The sequence below is a fragment of the Coptis chinensis genome, chromosome 7 (assembly GCF_015680905.1).
Source record: "Coptis chinensis isolate HL-2020 chromosome 7, ASM1568090v1, whole genome shotgun sequence".
NCBI classification, from domain to species: domain Eukaryota; kingdom Viridiplantae; phylum Streptophyta; class Magnoliopsida; order Ranunculales; family Ranunculaceae; genus Coptis; species Coptis chinensis.
The window spans coordinates 20,632,999-20,651,446 of NC_141462.1; the positions used below are offsets into that span (position 1 = coordinate 20,632,999).

At 36.6% G+C, this 18,448-nt stretch overlaps 1 long non-coding RNA gene across 2 annotated transcripts; it reads left to right on the forward strand.

Moving 5' to 3' along the window:
- The first annotated feature begins 16,197 nt into the window (after nt 1-16,197).
- LOC147486544 (uncharacterized) lies at nt 16,198-18,072 on the forward strand. 2 transcript variants are annotated; one of them, XR_015203123.1, is made up of 4 exons: nt 16,198-16,581; nt 16,705-16,794; nt 17,136-17,220; nt 17,347-18,072. It is a non-coding gene; the product is annotated as an uncharacterized LOC147486544 (long non-coding RNA). The 2 variants fall into 2 exon arrangements; XR_015203124.1 differs by having other exon boundaries at nt 17,178-17,220; nt 17,347-18,071.
- Nucleotides 18,073-18,448: the final 376 nt, after the last annotated feature.

Here is an 18,448-nt window from a genome sequence, read left to right on the forward strand (position 1 = left end):
CTTTGTGTCTTGCTCTTAGTGGAAAAAAGAAACGTGGAAGAAGAAGAATGTGAAAAGCCAAGACAATTATTTTTGTGAAAAATATGAAATGTCATTTTTGCCCTTATTTTTTTTAATTATTTGTTTGGTTTTTTAGAAGTAGATCTGGATGTCAGATCGATTTTGTTTGATCTAAGAGTTGGCTGGGTATGTCAAGATGGTATGTTAGAATAGTATGTCGACGACTCTTAAACGAGTTGAATTTTTGTAGAGATGTTCTTTATGGTTAGTAGATCATATGCACAAAAGATTAGGTTTTAAATCATTTTGTAAGTGAAGTTGTGGGTGTTTTAGATTTGGTACTTATTTAAGGTTCTTTTAAGAGTCGGGCTATATATATATAGCCCAAGTCTTAAACGGACTAGTCCGTTTACGGACTTGTATCTTGAACAGCTTATATAATGTCGTGAACAACTTATATAGTGTCTTAAACAATTTTTTTAATTTACACTTATTAACTTTTTAATTTATACTTATATATATAAGCTGCGCAAGACATTATATAAGCTGCTCAAGACATTATATAAGCTGCGCAAGACACTATATAACAAGTCCATAAACGGACGTCCGTTTAAGAGCCGGGCTGTGTGTGTGTGTGTGTATATATATATATATATATATATATATATATATATATATATATATATAGGTGCCTTAAATTATGCGTGTTTCTATGCCACCTCCAAACAAAAACATGCTTTCTCCTCAAAGTATAGAAATAAGAAGGATATAAAATACCATAAAAACGCGTGAAAATTTTAGAACACCTACAAAACAAATTTAGAACATACTAATATAGATAAAGAAAAACAGACGCAACTCTATATGAGTACCACCCGTTATGGGAATAACAAAAATTACATTGCTTGGGACATAAGCAGACACGAACAGAAAGTAAAACTTACCTCATATCCAGCACTAAACGTTGTTCTCCCCTTCTATAAAGAAGTAAGGTTCCTTTGCATCCTGCCAATCCATGATAATTTGCCAGGCCTCGTGCCATTTATCATCTACCTTTGCTAACTTGTTAAGCGCCACTTGGTCGGATGGGGTGTAAGGTGCAACCTAATTAGGTTGTAGCCTCCACCTCGGCCAAATCATCGCACGGAAAGAGCGTATAATGCAATTGGTGGGTCTTACAATGTCAACCTTAACCCAATTCGTGAAACGGGTACAGAATTCAGGAAAGAAAAATAGCATTATGCGGTAAACCAAGACAGGCATAAGAAGGTACTTATGCTTCATCCTATGGGCTCGTGCTAAACTAGACACTAAGGTCCGGGGAAAGTCATAGAGCATACGTCCTTCAGCTAGAGCAAGGAAGACGTCACAAGTGGCATTATTCGAAGAAGAAAAATGCCATTCCCCTAAGATATTCAGCATGATAAAGAACATAATAGTGCCCATGTTAAGGGACAAGCTACCAAGGGCTACGTTATATTGCCCTTGGTCCTCTATATGAAAAATCCCTGCCACATAGGTCTCATGCAAATACTCATAGTTGTAGATGTACATATTATCAGCCATATAGCCCCATGAGTTTTGGGCAACATGCATAGACAGTCCAATAGCAAATGCCAACAAAAACTTGCTTAAGTCCATTGTTACATCATCAATGGTGACAGAGAACACTTGTTCCCCATCCGGTTGATAAAATAACTTACAATGATCATAGAAATAAGTAGTAAGTGCCGGAAAATAAGTTTCATTAGCACTTACCATTAGAGGTTGCCATCCTGACTGCATAATTAAATTGCGGAACCAGTACCCATAGGTGTCACTCTCGAGCAATTCTTCAAAGGACTGCTCCGGTATGATTTGAGGAGATTTCATCGCAAATAAATAGACTAATGAAGTCCTGAAAGTGACTACGGAAAACCCAAGAAAAAAGAATTGGAGGTCTGTTGAGGTCAGGGTGCGGGTGTGCTCTACTCTGACAAAAGGAAATTCTGCGATACTGGAAATTGGGCACGGGTGCGCTCTGTGCTAGTGCAAAAGAAGGGCGTGCACGCCGCTTTGAGCTAGGCCTATGGTATGAAATTGTGAGGTGCGGTGTGAAGTATATGTTGTGCCATGTATTTATAGAGTACTAGTTTCTCAAACAAAAGTCCTCAAGGTTCCCTAATTGATAAGGAAAGAGATAGAATAAGAAAAGGGCTTCTAAAACCAAAATAGAAATAGCCGAGAGCACAGGCTTAGTAGCACTTCCATATGTTTTTAACAGCCTATTTGAAATAGCAATCTCAATGCCTTTAACCCTTGAGGTTGCACCAAACAACAGAAGCTAATTCTAGCTACACCACATTAGTAGCATGCTCATATATATACTATATTCTTACAACCTTGCAATATTAACTTCCAAAAACATATGGATAGGGTAAATACAATGCTAAACAAATAATGCCACCCCAAACAAGTTGGAAAGGTGGGATTCATGAAAAATAGATAGCATGTTTGGACAAAAATTAAATTAAATTGAAATTCAAATAACAACCAAATACATAATTCAATATTAACTACTTAACTAAACAACTCTGAATAAATTTTTTACTAAAAGAGGGAGATATTCCTAAACATAATACAACTAACAAACTAGCCACGAGATGAGGAAGGGCCATAGCCATCCGTCCTGCGTCGACGATGCTCACGCTTTCCCGAGTTAGCAAAAGAAGAATCATCATGAGGTGGCAGGCGTCATAGGACTTCTTCTTGAAATGCGCTCTGCTGCTTTATGAAGGTATCCATGGCTTCCCAACGCTCTTGATGAGTCTGAGCGAGAGTCTCCATGTTAGAGTAGAGATCCTAGTGACTATCACCTAGCAACTGAATATTGTTCTGAAGCTTCTCTTGGTTACATTAAAGGTGACTTTGCTTAGTCTAAATAGCCTCACAAAGGTCATTAAGAGAATGTTGGCCTGTACGAATCATCTCATACTGGTTATGGAGAGTTTGTAGGCCATGATGAAGTAAGGAGACACGGGCTATAGTAGCCCTTTCCAAAGCTCCTATATCAAAACAAACTGTATCATCCTCCTCTTCCTCATCCAATTCCATCTCAGCAGCCTTTCTCAGGCAAATTCCACTTCTTCTGAATACATTCCCTATAAATATGTGCATTCTCATACACCTTCAACTTAACCTTACTCGACTCTGGAACACATCCCAAAAACAACATATATAATCTTTGTAATCAATGAAGAGAAAACTACATTAAGTGTACCAACTGCTATGATCTCATGTATCATAAACTTAAGGATGTAAAACTCATACCTCCTGTTCTGAAGGATCCAGAGAGTGTGCAGACAACTTGCATTGATGTCACTGGCTTTCGTGGTGGTAATCACGTTCATACTAATCCACTGAGCCATAGCTAGCTGGTTTCTTCTTAGAGACGTCTGATGAACATAATGCGAGCTAGCATTGTAACGTCTTTCCAACACCGTCTCCGTCATCAACGTACGGATTCCACCAAGCTGAGATTCTTGTGTGGTGACTATGATATCTCTTTGCTCAATCCTAGTAACCTCAGCCAACACTGCTGTAGTCAACTCCTTCCGACTATCACTCACCTCCACAAAAATCCTATGACCATTAATCACCCTCTCCTTGTAAGAAGAGAACACCAAATCTGGGTAATAAAAATCATCCATATAATACCACAACCCTTCCCACTTCCTAATACGCATTTCAGTATTGTAGAAGGGTGCAAATTGTGGAGCAATAAAAACTTGCTCAGGAAGGATTTTAGGGGTTTTAGGAGCCATCGAGATCTGGATTTCAAATTTGTGGTGAAAGTAAGGTGTGGGATAGTGAATCAATCACTCGGTTTAAATTGGAATTGGGGTTGTGTGGAGGTTAGGGCGCGGGCGAGCTCAAGTTGGTCTGGCCCAAAAGGCGTGCACGCTCAAGGTTTTTTGGGTTCAGGTGATGTTCTTGAGTATGGAGGCGAAGAAGAAAATAAGAAAAATCGCGTGGGGTTTTTAAAAGGGAGTCACATGTGGAGCATGTGACCATAGGGTTTAAAAATTTCAAGCCCAAGCCCAAAACAAATCTGTAATACCCATCCTGTCCTATGACTCGTATAACTTAAAACTAAAATTCCCGATTCGTTAATGGTCCGATTTTGGCGAATGAGCTATGAAAATGATCAGCAGAGAAAATACAATCCAATGATCTATAAAAAAAACTCAAATCTAACTGTTGTTGATATAAAAGAAGATGGAAAACGTCTCAAAATGTGTGCATGACATTAGTTATGTGATCAAAAGAAATCTAAATTCATAGATAATGTCAACCCGAATCAAAGTACGACTAAATGACATAAACAACAAGAATAGGAAGTTGAGCGATCAAGAATGGAAAGACCAAACACCCCACCCCTAAATAAAAATTTGAAAACAGGGTTTAGAAAATTTGTTTAAAAACATGGGTCTTTTAAAGTCAGATTCCCGAGACTTACTAGATTATTGTTTATAAGTTTTAATTTTTTTTTTTACTTTGTATGCATAAGTTTTAATATAAAAGAAAACAATAAAGTAATAAAGACGTAAATCACTCTATAGAGAAACATGACTCAAAAACGAGAAAATATGCAATAGTGGAAAGCGTGAATTACGTTAACCGTGGACTTAAGATCTGGTACTTACAGCCACACACTCCAAAGGAGGGCCCGATTACCTTAATGGTGCACTTACCAATATATGGAAATGAAAGGAAGTACACCAAACATCACAGGTCAGTCCTCATAGACAGGGTCCGGTAAAAGGACATTCTCCATATCTGGGGATATTAACTCGTGAAAATGTTTTAACTGTTGGCCATTGACTTGAAATATACTGTTGTTCTTAGGATTTACCAAGGGGTGATTGCCCCGTAAGGGGTGACTTTAGTAACCAGAAAAGGACCAGACCAACGGGTTTTTAATTTCCCTATTAGAGACTTCTATTTGGCTACTAGTTTGTAGATGATAAGGATTTGTCACCTTAAAGGTAACTCCGTATTTCTTAACTAAAAAAGCAACAACTCTATTGCAAAAATGCGTTCTGCCATCACTAATGATGGCTTTAGGGATGCTAACACGACATAAAATATATTCTTTAACAAAAAACACAACTGTTTTATGGTCATTGCTACGACAAGCCGTGACCTCTATCTATTTGGAAACGTAGTCCACGACAACAAGAATATAAATAAAACTATGGAAAACAGAAAAAGGACCCATGAAATCAATGCCCCATACATAAAAAAATTCCATTACCATAATTGGATTTAAAGGCATCATATTACGTTTAGTGATACTCCCAAGTTGTTGGCAACGAACACACGTCTTGCAATGAACTTGAGCATCTTCGAAAAGGGTAGGCCAATAAAAACCACATTGCAAAACTTTAGCTGCCGTTTTCATACTACTAAAATGGCCACCACAATCTTTGTCATGGCAGAAGGATAGAACCTCATTATATTCTCACTGGGGAATACAATGATGAATAATCAGATCCGCACAATACTTAAAAAGGTAGGGCTCATCCCAGTAGTATAGCTTAACTCTGGCAAAAAATTTCTTATGTTCATTTTTTGACCAAACATCAGGAATAATATCAGAATCTAAAAAATTCACAATGTCGGCATACCAAGGTGCAGAAAAAATAGAATAAAGATGCTCATCAAGAAAAAAATCAGGTATAGACTCAAAATCACTATCACTGTCATTTGTTAGTTTAGATAAGTGATCCGCAACTACATTTTCGACCCCTCATTTATCTTTAATTTCTAAGGTAAACTCTTATAGAAGAAGAATCCATCGAATCAATCTCTGTTTAGCATCTTTCTTGGCTAGAAGGTACCTAAGAGTTGCATGGTCAGTGTATACTAAGGTTTTTGAACCAACCAAATAAGGACAGAATTTATCTAAAGCATAAACCACAGCAAAAAATTCCTTTTCCGTGATAGTATAATTTCTTTGAGCATCATTTAAAGTCTTACTAGTATAATAAATAATAGTAGACTTATCATCTAGTTTCTGGCCTAACACATCACCAACAGCATAATCGCTAGCGTTACACATAAGTTCGAAAGGTTTAGACCAATCGAGAGGCTGTATAATCGGTGCAGATGTTAAAACAACTTTTAATATTTCAAAAGCCTGTTTGCAGTCATAGTTAAAATCAAATATGATATCTTTTAAAAGCATATTAGTTAAAGACCTAGCTAGTTTTGAAAAATCCTTGATAAAACGCATATAGAAACCTGCATGGCCTAAAAAGACTCTAATGTCACGAATAGTCCGTGGTATAGGTAGAGACGCTATTTTATCTAATTTGGCCTTATCTACTTCAATGCCGTCACTAGATACAATATGACCTAGCACTATTCCTCTTTTAACCATAAAATGACATTTTCCCCAATTTAAAACCAGATTCTTTTTCTCACACCGTGTCAATACCTTGGAAAGGGTTAGACAGACAGTCACTAAAAGAGTCTCCATAGATAGAAAAATCATCTATGAAAACTTTCATGAAGCGCTCCACCATGTCACTAAAGATATCAAGCATACACCGTTAGAAGGTACCAAGAGCATTACAAAGGCCAAAAGACATTCATTTATAGGCTTATGTTCCAAAAGGACATGTTAAGATAGTCTTGTCTTGGTCATCAGGATCAATAATGATCTGAAAATAGTCAGAGTAGCCATCTAAAAAACTGTAATAAGCATGACCAGCTACATGTTTGAGCATCTAATCTATAAAAGGTAAAAGAAAGTGATCCTTTCGTGTCATGGTGTTTAAACATCTGTAGTCAATACGGGTCTCAATTTAATAGGAACTTATGTAGAAACATATTCACCAGCAGCATTACACACAATGGTAACCCCCGATTTCTTAGGAATTACATGAATGGGGCTTACCCATTTGCTATCGGAGATGGGATATATGATACCCGCATCGAGCAACCGTAAGACTTCTTCCCTAACCACCTCTTTCATGGTAGGGTTCAAGCGACGTTGAGGTTCATGTGAAGTCTTCACGTTATCCTCCAAATGTATGCGATGTGTGCATATACTAGGGTTAATCCCCTTAATGTCGTCTAGGGACCAACCGATCGCGAATGGTGTTCCCTGATCACCCTAATCAAACATGCCTCTTCATTAGTAGACAACTGAGAAAATATGATCACTGGATGACTACCATCCAGATCAAGATGGATATATTTTAACTCAACAAGAAGAGGTTTAAGCACAGGGGTGGGATGAATGGGTAGAAAGGCTTCTGGAAGGTCTTTGTCTTGAGTAGTAAAGACTTGTTTAGGTAAGAGGTCTTCAAACTCGAAAAATGGATAGACAGAAGGATCAAAGATAGGAGTAGACTCTAGAAGGGCGTTGACTTCCTTTACGTAGGAGTCATCGTCGAAGTTGGAGCTTCCGAAGGAAAAGAATTGATGCATCTGATTTTCTAGAAATATGTTGTTGAAATAATCTTGAGCTAAACTCTCGATCATGTTAACTTCTCCATCGATAGTTGTATCGGGTAACTGTTGCATCTTTTTGAAAACATTTACCTCAACAAAAAGATGGCCAAAGGACATGGACATCGAACCATCGCAGAATTTTATGAGCGCGTTGGTAGTTGCTAAGAAGGGACGCTCTAAGATGATAGGAACAAAGTCGTTAGTGACTTCTGTGTCGAGGATAATGAAATTAACCGGATAGTAAAAATCTTGAACTTTAACAAGCATGTTTTCAACAACACCCTTAGGATACTTAATAGAATGATCAACCAATTGCAATGTCATTTTAGTTAGTTGCATCTCTTATAAACCTATTTATTTATATAGATAATAAGGGAGTAAGTTAACACTCGCCCTCAGGTCTAATAGAGCAGTTGTCGTGTGGGTATCCCCTAAGGTGCATTATACAGTAGGACGACCAGGGTCTTTTTACTTTATGATTCCATTATGTTCAGATAGAGTGGGAAATTGTTTAGTTAAAAAACCGTCTTTTGGAATGTTTGTTTTCCTCCTAGTAGTGCATAACTCTTTTAGAAATTTAGCATGTTGTGATAATTTTTTCATAGTTTCATGAAAAGGTAGGTTTATCGTTAGATTTTTAAAAACTTCCCTAATCTCATCAAAATTTGTATCCTTGTTTAACATGGCTAGTCACTGGAGAAACGGGGGTTTATCTATATATTTAGCATATGGGTCAATATGAGTTTTAACCTTGGCCATTTTTTTCTTGGGTTGTGGTTTAACTGGTACCTCTACAAGAGTAGGATCTTTAGTTTCTATATTGGTATTTAGTAATTTTTCATTTTCAATGACCACTGGTGGTGTATCAATGGGCATAGTAACAGTGTTATCTACCACTTTGCCAGAATGGAGAGTGGTGATGACATTTAACTTACCTACGTTTAAATTTGCATTACTAGTATTACCGGCTACTTCAAAGACCGTGTTTGGCATTTTAGGATTAGGTATAGTTTGACCTGGAAACACACCCTTAGGTTGGGCTTTATATTGCGTTAACTGTTGTGAGGATTGTTGTATGGATTATAAAATCTGTTGTTGAGCTTGCATGTAGACATCGAAACGATTCGGTTGTGAAGGTGTAGTGGCCACAGATAGCATGACAAGAACTATCTCACGTTGATTATTAACAGGTGGGTTGTGATAGTTGTTATTAATCGGAATGATACTTCTATTATTATTATTATTATTATTATTATTATTATTATAGTTATTATAATTACCTGGTCCTTGTCCTTGTCTTGGTGGAGCTTGGTTGTAATTATTTGCTGGCCTAATATTTTGATTATTAAACCCTGGAGGTGTAACTGGCTGATTATTTTGCCAACCGGAGTTGGGGTTTTGTCTCCAAGGTGTGTTAGGCTGGCTATTTATAGAGCAAACATTATCCGGCTGTACGAGTAGTTGTTCATAGACGAGAGGACAATAGGAGTCGGGATGCTTAGGACTCAAACAGAAATTACATGGAATAGAGTTGACGTTCATGACAGGAGTAGGCTTATGTTGAATAGAAATGGCTTCTACCTTTTTTGTGAGAGATTCGATTAGAGTTCTAAGCTCCGGATCAGTTTTAACCTAAAACATACTAGCAGCCTTGGCTGTGGAAGAAGAATTAGCGGAGCGGGGGATGTCATTACCCCCCAGTTATTATTACACTTAGATTGATCTTCTAGAAACCTATAAGCCTCTGATGCTCTTTTACTAAGGAAACTACCCCCATTCATTATATCAAGAACCTCTTTATGATGATGTGAAAGACACTTGAAGAAGGCACGAACAAGCGTGTCTTTCGCAAGGTTATGATGTGGACACTCTATAAGAAGATCAGTATACCGGTTCTAGGCCTCTGAAAAGGATTCATGAGGGTTATGGCAGAAGAAATGAATCTTTTGAATCATTTCATCCGTCTTCAGTGATGGGTAAAACTGTTCCATAAACAATTGAATGAGTTTGGCCCATGAGTCCACAGAATTAGGCATTTGGGCAGTTAACCAGGACGCCGTCTTATCGGCTAGGGTGAAAGGAAACACCCTCAGTTTAATTTGTTCAGAACCTACGCTAGGATGATGAAATGTAGTGAGAACTTGTTTTATCCTACGCATATTCTGATAAGGCTTTTCGTGGTCTAAACCATGAAAAACGGGTAACAAATTAAATATATTCGGGGGAATTTGAAAATCCCCCACTGGGTATGCAAGAACGATACAAGACTTAGGGCCATCGTTTAGGGCTTTGTAAAAATCAGAGAGAGAAGTCTCTACTTCTTCAGCCATTGATGCAGGTGTAGTGTGTGATATTCTAGATAGGCGTGTGCGTTGACGTTTACGATAGATAACGTTAGATGGTTTTCTCTTACCAGACCTTAATCTCATGCAAGGCTAAGTCCAATATAAAAAAAAAAAACACAACAACAGTCAACTGACAGAAGAGACGAGGAGTGAAAGGAGTACCTGAATGCCTCCTTGCTACGCATATAAATAGTGTCTTTTATACGCAATCTCAGTGTACAGAAGAGGTTTGGAACACTGAATAAAAACTAACTTGAATGAAAAGAGAGTCTGTAACTAACCTGTGAATCAGGCATTCTTTAGTAGGAGCGTGGGCGCACTCAAATATAAGGCAACAAGGGTGCGGGCGCGCTCTGTGATTTTTTTTAGAAACAGGCTTGCGCGCGGTTTCTTAATGGGCTGGGCCTGAAAATTAGAAACAAAACACGAAATTAGCTTACTAGAAGGAAGGGCGCGGCCACGCTAAGAAACAGTGTAAACAGGGCACGGGCACGCTCCAAGTTACATGTTCGAAAATTTCTAGTAGACTTCCAGGAGCAAAATCCTGTTTTTTCAAAAACAGCAAACACAGTTAGAACACAAACAAAAGGGTGGGTGAAGTGGGGTATTGGTAGAATTGAAAACACGAAAGAAAACTATTCTAAACATAATTAAGATGGCAGCGGCGCCATTTGATAATACAAAAATAACACGTTTCTATCCTAACGAATAGTGATTTTGCTAGGAATAAGAAAACTAAGTTATTCTAGGTTTAGATCAAATTTCTACTCTCGATTATAATATAATAAACTAGAGTTAGAATTCGTTCTACTCCTAATTACTTAGAACGTAAATAATTCTACTAGTGATTAACAATTCCACAAACATGATGAGAGTAATAATTCTAATATAACCAATATGGCAAAAACTATGATTTAATATATTGTAATTTTAAACTATGACAATTTAATAATAAGATTGAATATGAGAATGAATTAGGGAGATTTGATATCCACCTTGATTAATCCCTAACATGTTAGTATAGATTTTTATTGCAACCTTAATCTTTATGTTTTCACACAAGGTTTAACATAAAGGTTAGGTCTTTTTATCTCTAATTATTCATGGTATCTCTAACCAACTAATAATTAGTATGAGAGGAAGTTTAAACCCATTCTTATGGCGAATGAACTACCCTTTAGATTGAACTCTTAAAAGAAATTATTCTATACTAACACATCAAATCTTCAATCAAACCCCTCTAATGGAGGTTTAGCTATGAATCATGGGACTATAATGGAATAAATAATAGAAAAAAGAAGACATAATGAAGAACTACTTTATTAAAGATAACTTGAATTGAATTAATGGTGGCTAGGCTAAATAAACATAAACTAGGTTTACTAAAAAAAAAACAAAGAGACAAGAGACTAATTAACTAATGGGTGAGAGAGTTAGAGTTTTGCCTTAGTCCTCTTTATATACGAGATGGCTAGGTTTAAAATTTCATGCACGGGCTTTGAAGCCATGTTTTGGGCTACTAAATCAAGCCCGAAACCTAATTACTTAAGTCCAAAAAGGGTTTCTCTATTGGAAATTACTGTAATAGCTTTTTCGTTTACTTTTAATCCTCTGATTGGATCAAAGCCTAGACCATTAGAGAGCTCTTTCTGAGCCGGTCGTTTTGACATATAATAGGCCCAATTTCGAGGTCTGAGTCCAAAGATATGACCTGCGGAAGTTCTGTTGACTTTTATGCTCTATTTCTGCCTGTGTTGACTTTGACTTTTCAGTTTTGACTGAGTTTTAAAAATGTTTTTTCTCCTTGAAACTTTGGCTTTAACTATAGAACTTCTTAGTAACTAACCTTTGCTCCTTTCTCTTACAAAAGTGACATATTTCTTCATATAATTGATTCAAAAACCTGAAATACACAAAAGTACATAAATAGTACTAACTCTTATTTATTATAAATATAATTGGTCTATATGTAATGTTATTAAGTGGTTAAAACTACAGTTTTGGGCTCTTATTACTGGGCGTCTTGCTGCACTTAACATGTTTATTAATAGAAGTTCGGATAAGTGTCAGGTTTTGTATAAGTTACTAAGGAAGAATATATGCTTCGAGTGGATTGACGAATGTGAGACAACTTTTTAGGATGTGAAGAATTATTTGTCCTCCCCTCCTATACTTACTACACCAAAACAAGGAGACGTTTTAGGGTTATACTTAGCCTCCTCAGAGCATGGCATCAGTGCAGTATTAGTAAGAATTGATGAGAGAAACAAAAATCCTGTGAATGCTTTGGTTCGTCAGGTGTTGAACATAATTAAATCTGCAAGTGGAACACCTGTGGTAGAATACCACAACAGTGAACGCCTCTCTGCAACGTTAGCATCTGAGTTGGAATTGGTTTTACTCCATACCGATGTTGCCCTAGATAAAGGGGAGATTTCATCTTCAGTTAATGAATTGGTTGATGTTTGACGGTCATTGAGGCAGAAGGGTTAACCTCTTTGGGCACACAGCTCATGGTTTTTTACAAATACCTTTTATAAAACCCCACATTTTTGGGCTTTGAAATGAGTTGGTCCATTACTTCCAGTAATGGGCCTAAGGTGGATTTCTAGCATGCAATAGAACCCACGGGAAGGGGGATTGGGGGTTGAAAATGGAGGGACCCGATATGGGGTTTTCTCTCTTGGTCTCCCTCTCTCGAATTTGGGGGGATTCATCTCGTTCTTTCCGATTAGTAAACCAAGGTTACCAAGGAGGTTGATAAATCATCTTGTTTTTTTTTTTGGTTGGCAAGCCTGTTTTTAAATGAGATCAGTAACTCTTTGATGCTGGCGGGGTTCGAGCCCCAAACCTCTAGTATCATCACCCAAAGGTTTTACCGACTTTGCTAGTCGGCACCTGCATAAATCATCTTGTTCATCGCACTTTGAGTTTAGTAGCCCCATTTATTTGAGGAAAATCAGTCAGGATTTCATTGATTGGAGCTATTATCTATAGTGGAGGAAGAGCCAACCAAAGATAGGTCGCTGGAATTTGATAACAAAAATGATAAAGGCAAGTATATGCATCTACCCTTTCTTTTCACTAGTTTAAGTGAATGTTTGTAGTTTGAGTAGAAATCCTAGTTTATGTGAAAATTGGACTTTCTAGCATGTGTATATGTTCTCTTACTCTCGTCTCACTATGAATTGCATGTTTAGTGTAACAATTACCTTCTAGAGATTGTTAGTATGTTGTGATATCACTCTCTATGACTCTTCTAGCGAATTGGAATGGTTTTGTATCATTATTTGTGGTATTTACTGTTATTATATATTAGGAGTTGGAGTCATAACCTTGTACTCCAAAAGGTACACTCTCAAGTAAACCTTGTTGCAGGAAATCTAGATATGTCATGCACACACTATTTAATAATTTGGTAAAGCTTGATAAATAGTTCAACTATAACGCTTGTATGTATTATTTGTGTGTTTTATGCTGTGATCCTAATGGACATTGTATTTGATGAATGAATGGAGTTTTGAGTGTTGTCACAGTAAGAGATGGTCCCTTTGCTATATGTTGCATGCTAAAGCAGGGACGAGTTATGTACTTGATAATGTCTTAAGTGTTTGGTATGGTTAGTGTTGAACTGTTAAGTTCTAGTGTTGAACTGTCGAGCTCTGAAGGAAGAAATACATATGGCTTGATCCCTGAAAGAGTACATAGGCGGCGACCTGGCAGATGCTCCCATAAGTAGATACCCACCCCGTAGAGTTCATTTTTTCTAATGTTTGATCGTTGTTTTATTTTGTAACTATATATCTTAGAGCGTGCTTAGTGTGATATGTTTAATATAGAATCTTTGCGTATTTTTGCTTAGAAGAACTAAAATTAAGTGATTCAAGTTTAATGTTTTACATATGTCATTTGGTTACAAATAAACAGATGCGGGAATGACACTGAGAGTATGCTTTACTATAACTTAAATATTTATTTCTATAAGTGTCATTATTTCTAGTTGTATTTGTGTCTGCCCGGTTGCCATATTAGAGATATCTTTATTTGTTTAGTTTGTTTAGTCGATATTAGTTTGGTACTCAAGTGATCAAGCACTTGTTGAGACGCCTTAAAATCTTTCTCTTTGTATCTCTTTTAGAAAGTTTTATAGTAAGTACTTATTGTTAAGGGCGTAAACCTTTTGATAGTTATGGGACTTGGATGTATGCATTTAACTTGTGTTTTCGATAATGACTTTGTACAAGGTGTTTGGATGATCTGGCATTAGTCTAGACATTCAAGTACTTTAGCGTACTAAGTCCCAATGTTGAAGTAATCTCATGTTTATAGGCCGGTTACTTAACTGCTCTGGCATTGGTCGAGACGGTTAAGTAGCTAGGTTAACCAATGTGAAATATATTATTGTGATTTTCAGGTTATGACATGTTATCATATTTATGAAATGTTGAAAATACAGAGGAGACATCTGCGAAATTTTTTCAGAAAAGTCACGTACGTATCTTAGGTATATAATTGTTTGAGATTTGGGGCGTCACACCTTTCATATTCATTTTCCCTTTGGGAAGGGAATCTAGTTAGCTATAATATTTATTCTCTAAAGCAACAGATTGAATGCCACACTCTCAGGGCTATGTTATATGCCCTAACTATTCTTCTCAACTATGGAGTGGAGTTGCAAGATACCCTTGAAACTGGTCTTTCAACAACTCCTTTGTTGCCATGGCAGAAAATTATGCCCCAACTGTTTGCCCAGTTAACTACCTATCCAGAGCAAGTCGTTCGGAAGCAATTGGAGGGCTTGTTGATGATGGATATAAATGGAGCCTTCAGAGGAGCTTCAACACATACTAGGGTGTCTAAGCAAGCTTTACCCAAGATTAGTTCAAGATGTACAACTCATGATAAATCAGCTAGGAAATGTAAATGTTCTTTGGGAGGAACTATGGCTTAGCACCCTTTAAGATCCCCACACGTGAGGCATTGGTACAGGCCCGAGTTATCGGTGAAGGTTCGGATTCTCTTTTCAATCACAAGTCCGGGTGTTGTGCGGCATGTGCTTATCTGCTCAGGTCCGGGTTATATAATAAGACATGTCCGAACCAGAAAAAAAGTTTAGTTCCTATACCTTGACACTCCTGATCTATTTATCCAAGTCTGGGTCACGGTGATTTGGAAAAGTCTTGATATGTCCACATCCGGGTTATTATAAGACAAGTTCGGGTTATGGTTGTGGCATGTCCACAACTCCACATAACACGATTCCTTAAGTTGAAATAATGTGAGATTTTGGGCATAAATTCCAAGGAGAAAATTGTCGTATATTGCTCAATGTTTTTTTTTTTTATGTGCAGTGGTTTTACGCAACGTGCGCAACGACTTTTTACCTTTTTGCCTTAAGGGTTTGAGTTACAACCCATGATGAAAAAAGAGGGGCATCTGTGTGTACATAGTTTAGCAAATAAATATGTGGCATGTGGCAATATTTTCTTAACGCTCGGGTATGGTCTTAGTGTGGGTAGGAATTTCACTGCAACAATTTTATGATATGACATCACTTCTACAAATATGATATTACATTGTATGTAAAATTTGACGTCGCTTTTTCCATAAGTGATATTAGTAGTTTGTGGTAATCTTGTTTTGACGACACTTTTCTCTAAAGTGATTTAGAAAATTTCTACATCATCACTTTTGGAAGTGATGTAAATTTTGTGATGTGGTTTAATCTTTTATATCACTTGTTGGATCACTTTATAAGTGACGTGAAAAGTACAAATATTAAATCACTTTAAAAGTGATGTTTAGTTTTGATAAACAAATCACTTTAAAAGTGATGTCCCACGGTTGCTATTAGATGGACACGTTGCTGACTCTATGCCTTAGGCAACGGCTATAGTAGCTAAAGTTAGAATTAGATTATTTAGTCATATTATTTGATTTGTTTGATTTAATTAGTGCTTTGATGATAATTTTTACAGAAAATAAATATAATGAATAGAAGTGCTCGAAAGAATGAAATTTGGCATAATTTGGAAGTGGAGTGATACAGAGTGAGTGTCATCGTTCGAGCTCAAGGTGATACTCATATAACATTGGCGCGGGTCAGGTGTATTTTCATTTTTTTTGGAGTTTAGATAGTGATGGCTAATAAAGGAATTTTAAGTGGGGTCATGGTAGATTTTTCAAATGGTCGATCATATTATCCTAGCCATGGACCAAAGTATGATAAGCATTGGTGTTGGGGTAACTGATGTGTAGTTTGAGAGGGACTATTTGGCCAAAGTGCCAAACATACCCATGAAATGAAAGACTTGACTAGCTTTTGTTATGCCATGTCAGGAACAAAACATTGAACCTAACGAATAAATCTACTATGCCATCTACTACTACTTATCCCTTCTCTTGTGTTACGCACAAAACCTAACTAATTCTCTCCATCTTTCTCGCCCAACAGCAGTGCACCCCAATCCAACGCCGAAAAAAATACCCACTTCAACAACCACTGTCGAATTAAAATTCCAATCCCACCGAATCAGTTTCTTCTATTTTTTTCGTAAACTAGATCGAACTCTTCTATTTGGATTGGAGAACCACCATAACTAATACACATGGGAGATCAATCGGGGAGGACGAATTGACATCGATTGGAGGACTTGTTGAAGCTAATTGAAGGAGGAGAGAAAAGGGAACTCAAGGACACCGTTAACATGCAAAAAAACAAGTGATTGCTCAGGTTCTTTTTTGCATTGTGTATTTTCCTTTTAAAGTTTTCCTTTAACTTATAGTTTGTCAATCCCTTTACTGTAGTTTTTGTTCAACCTTTTATTACCACCTCATCATTTATATCTTCATCCAGATGTATGTAGAAGCTATAACGGTGCATTGTAGCTTGTGATTTCATTTGAAAATCATTGGAATACAACTAGGAACAATAGTTATTAAGAAGGTGAGTGCACTTCTTTGCAACTACAATCTCAGGCATTTTAGTTGTTGTAGGGGTGGTGGTGTTTTGCAACACAAGTACTTATATAAATTCAAAAGGATTATGACGTTTTAGCTTAAATGAATTCCACTTAATTTTTTTAGTTATTTTTTGTTGTTTTTTTAATTGCTTATGATAGTGCAACTCCAAGGATGAGAAATACAGTGATCAATAATTCTAGATATGTTAGGTAGTTATTAATAACAATTACAACAATATTTAGGGTCGTGGTAACAACACATATTGTTACAATTCCCTACTTGCAATTTCCATAAAAGATAAATGACACTCTTATAACATGATAGGTGGGATATTTTGGCTTTTAATATCCATGATAGTGTCTACAGGCATTGTAAAGGATGTGCCATTTGAAGCTCAACCATGACAGAGGTAAGTAAAAAGTCCGAGTTACTTTTTTAAGGACTTAGTGAGCAACTCTCTTCTTCAAGTTTATACGTATTATGTACATAACTTATTGTACTTACTTGGGTTCATTTGGAATTTCATGTCAAGAAGCGGTCGGCAAGTCTTCAATTTGTTTTGCTTTGGTAAAGCTATGTACACGGTTCTTGGGTTCGTTAGGATTCATGTCAAGGACGAAATGCTTTTGGTACATCTTAAATAATTATTCGTTTTCGCTTTTACCAAAGTTACATTGGTTGTACCCATTCTTAGAATAGCGTGTAGTCAATTGGCCCTTGTTAAATAGTTGGCCGACCTTTTACCCTCAAAGTACATTGTCTTAGTATTAAAGTGGTTGGGGGTGTTAGCATACCTCTGAGTGGTCTGGTATTAGAATTTTAGAATATACAATGGAGCTTTAGAATGTAAACTAGTGTGTTTACTCAGCGTCTATGTAAACTTAAATTGCAAGCATATGGACAGTTCAATAGTTTCATAAATGTGGTGAACTTCCCGATACTTTCCCATTTATTATTTCTTAAATGCTTTTTTACCCAAAAAATTTCTCTACAAAATGATTGGTGTCTACATAATTTTGTAGAAATTTGTGTTGATGATCCACAAGGGCTCAAGTATACGCGGTTTTTATATCTTGTTGTCCTCAACTTGTTAGTACGTTTGAAATTGATTTGCGGTTAGTAGTTAAACATTGTCTTGAATATATGGTTCAATAGCATGGTTGGTACTATCGTAGTTAGTAACTTAGAATTTTTTAGTTCCAAATTTTTTTTTTTTTTTTTTGCTTATTTGTATAGTTAATTTCTTAGGCTACTGTTGTGTTTTCCCAGGTAGCTAGTCAATGTTAGTTTGCGATACTATGGATCCATAAGCTCAAAATGGCGTGAGCGCTCAAAATTTGAGAGGTTGATGGTTCAAATCTATTTGGATCCAATTATATTTTTGTTTTTCAATTTAAATTTGTGCATTTGTGAATCAAGCATAAGTGATGTCAATGGATTTTTCTAACGTCATTTTTTAAAAGTGATGTCAAATTGCTAAATATTACATCACTAAAAAGTGATTTTGTATTATTATAACATCATTTTAGGTCATCACTTTACGAAGTGACGTCGTATCGTTACCATTATAACATCTTTTCAAAAGTGATCTAAAATGTTATGACATCACTTCCAGACATCAATTAAAAAATGATGTT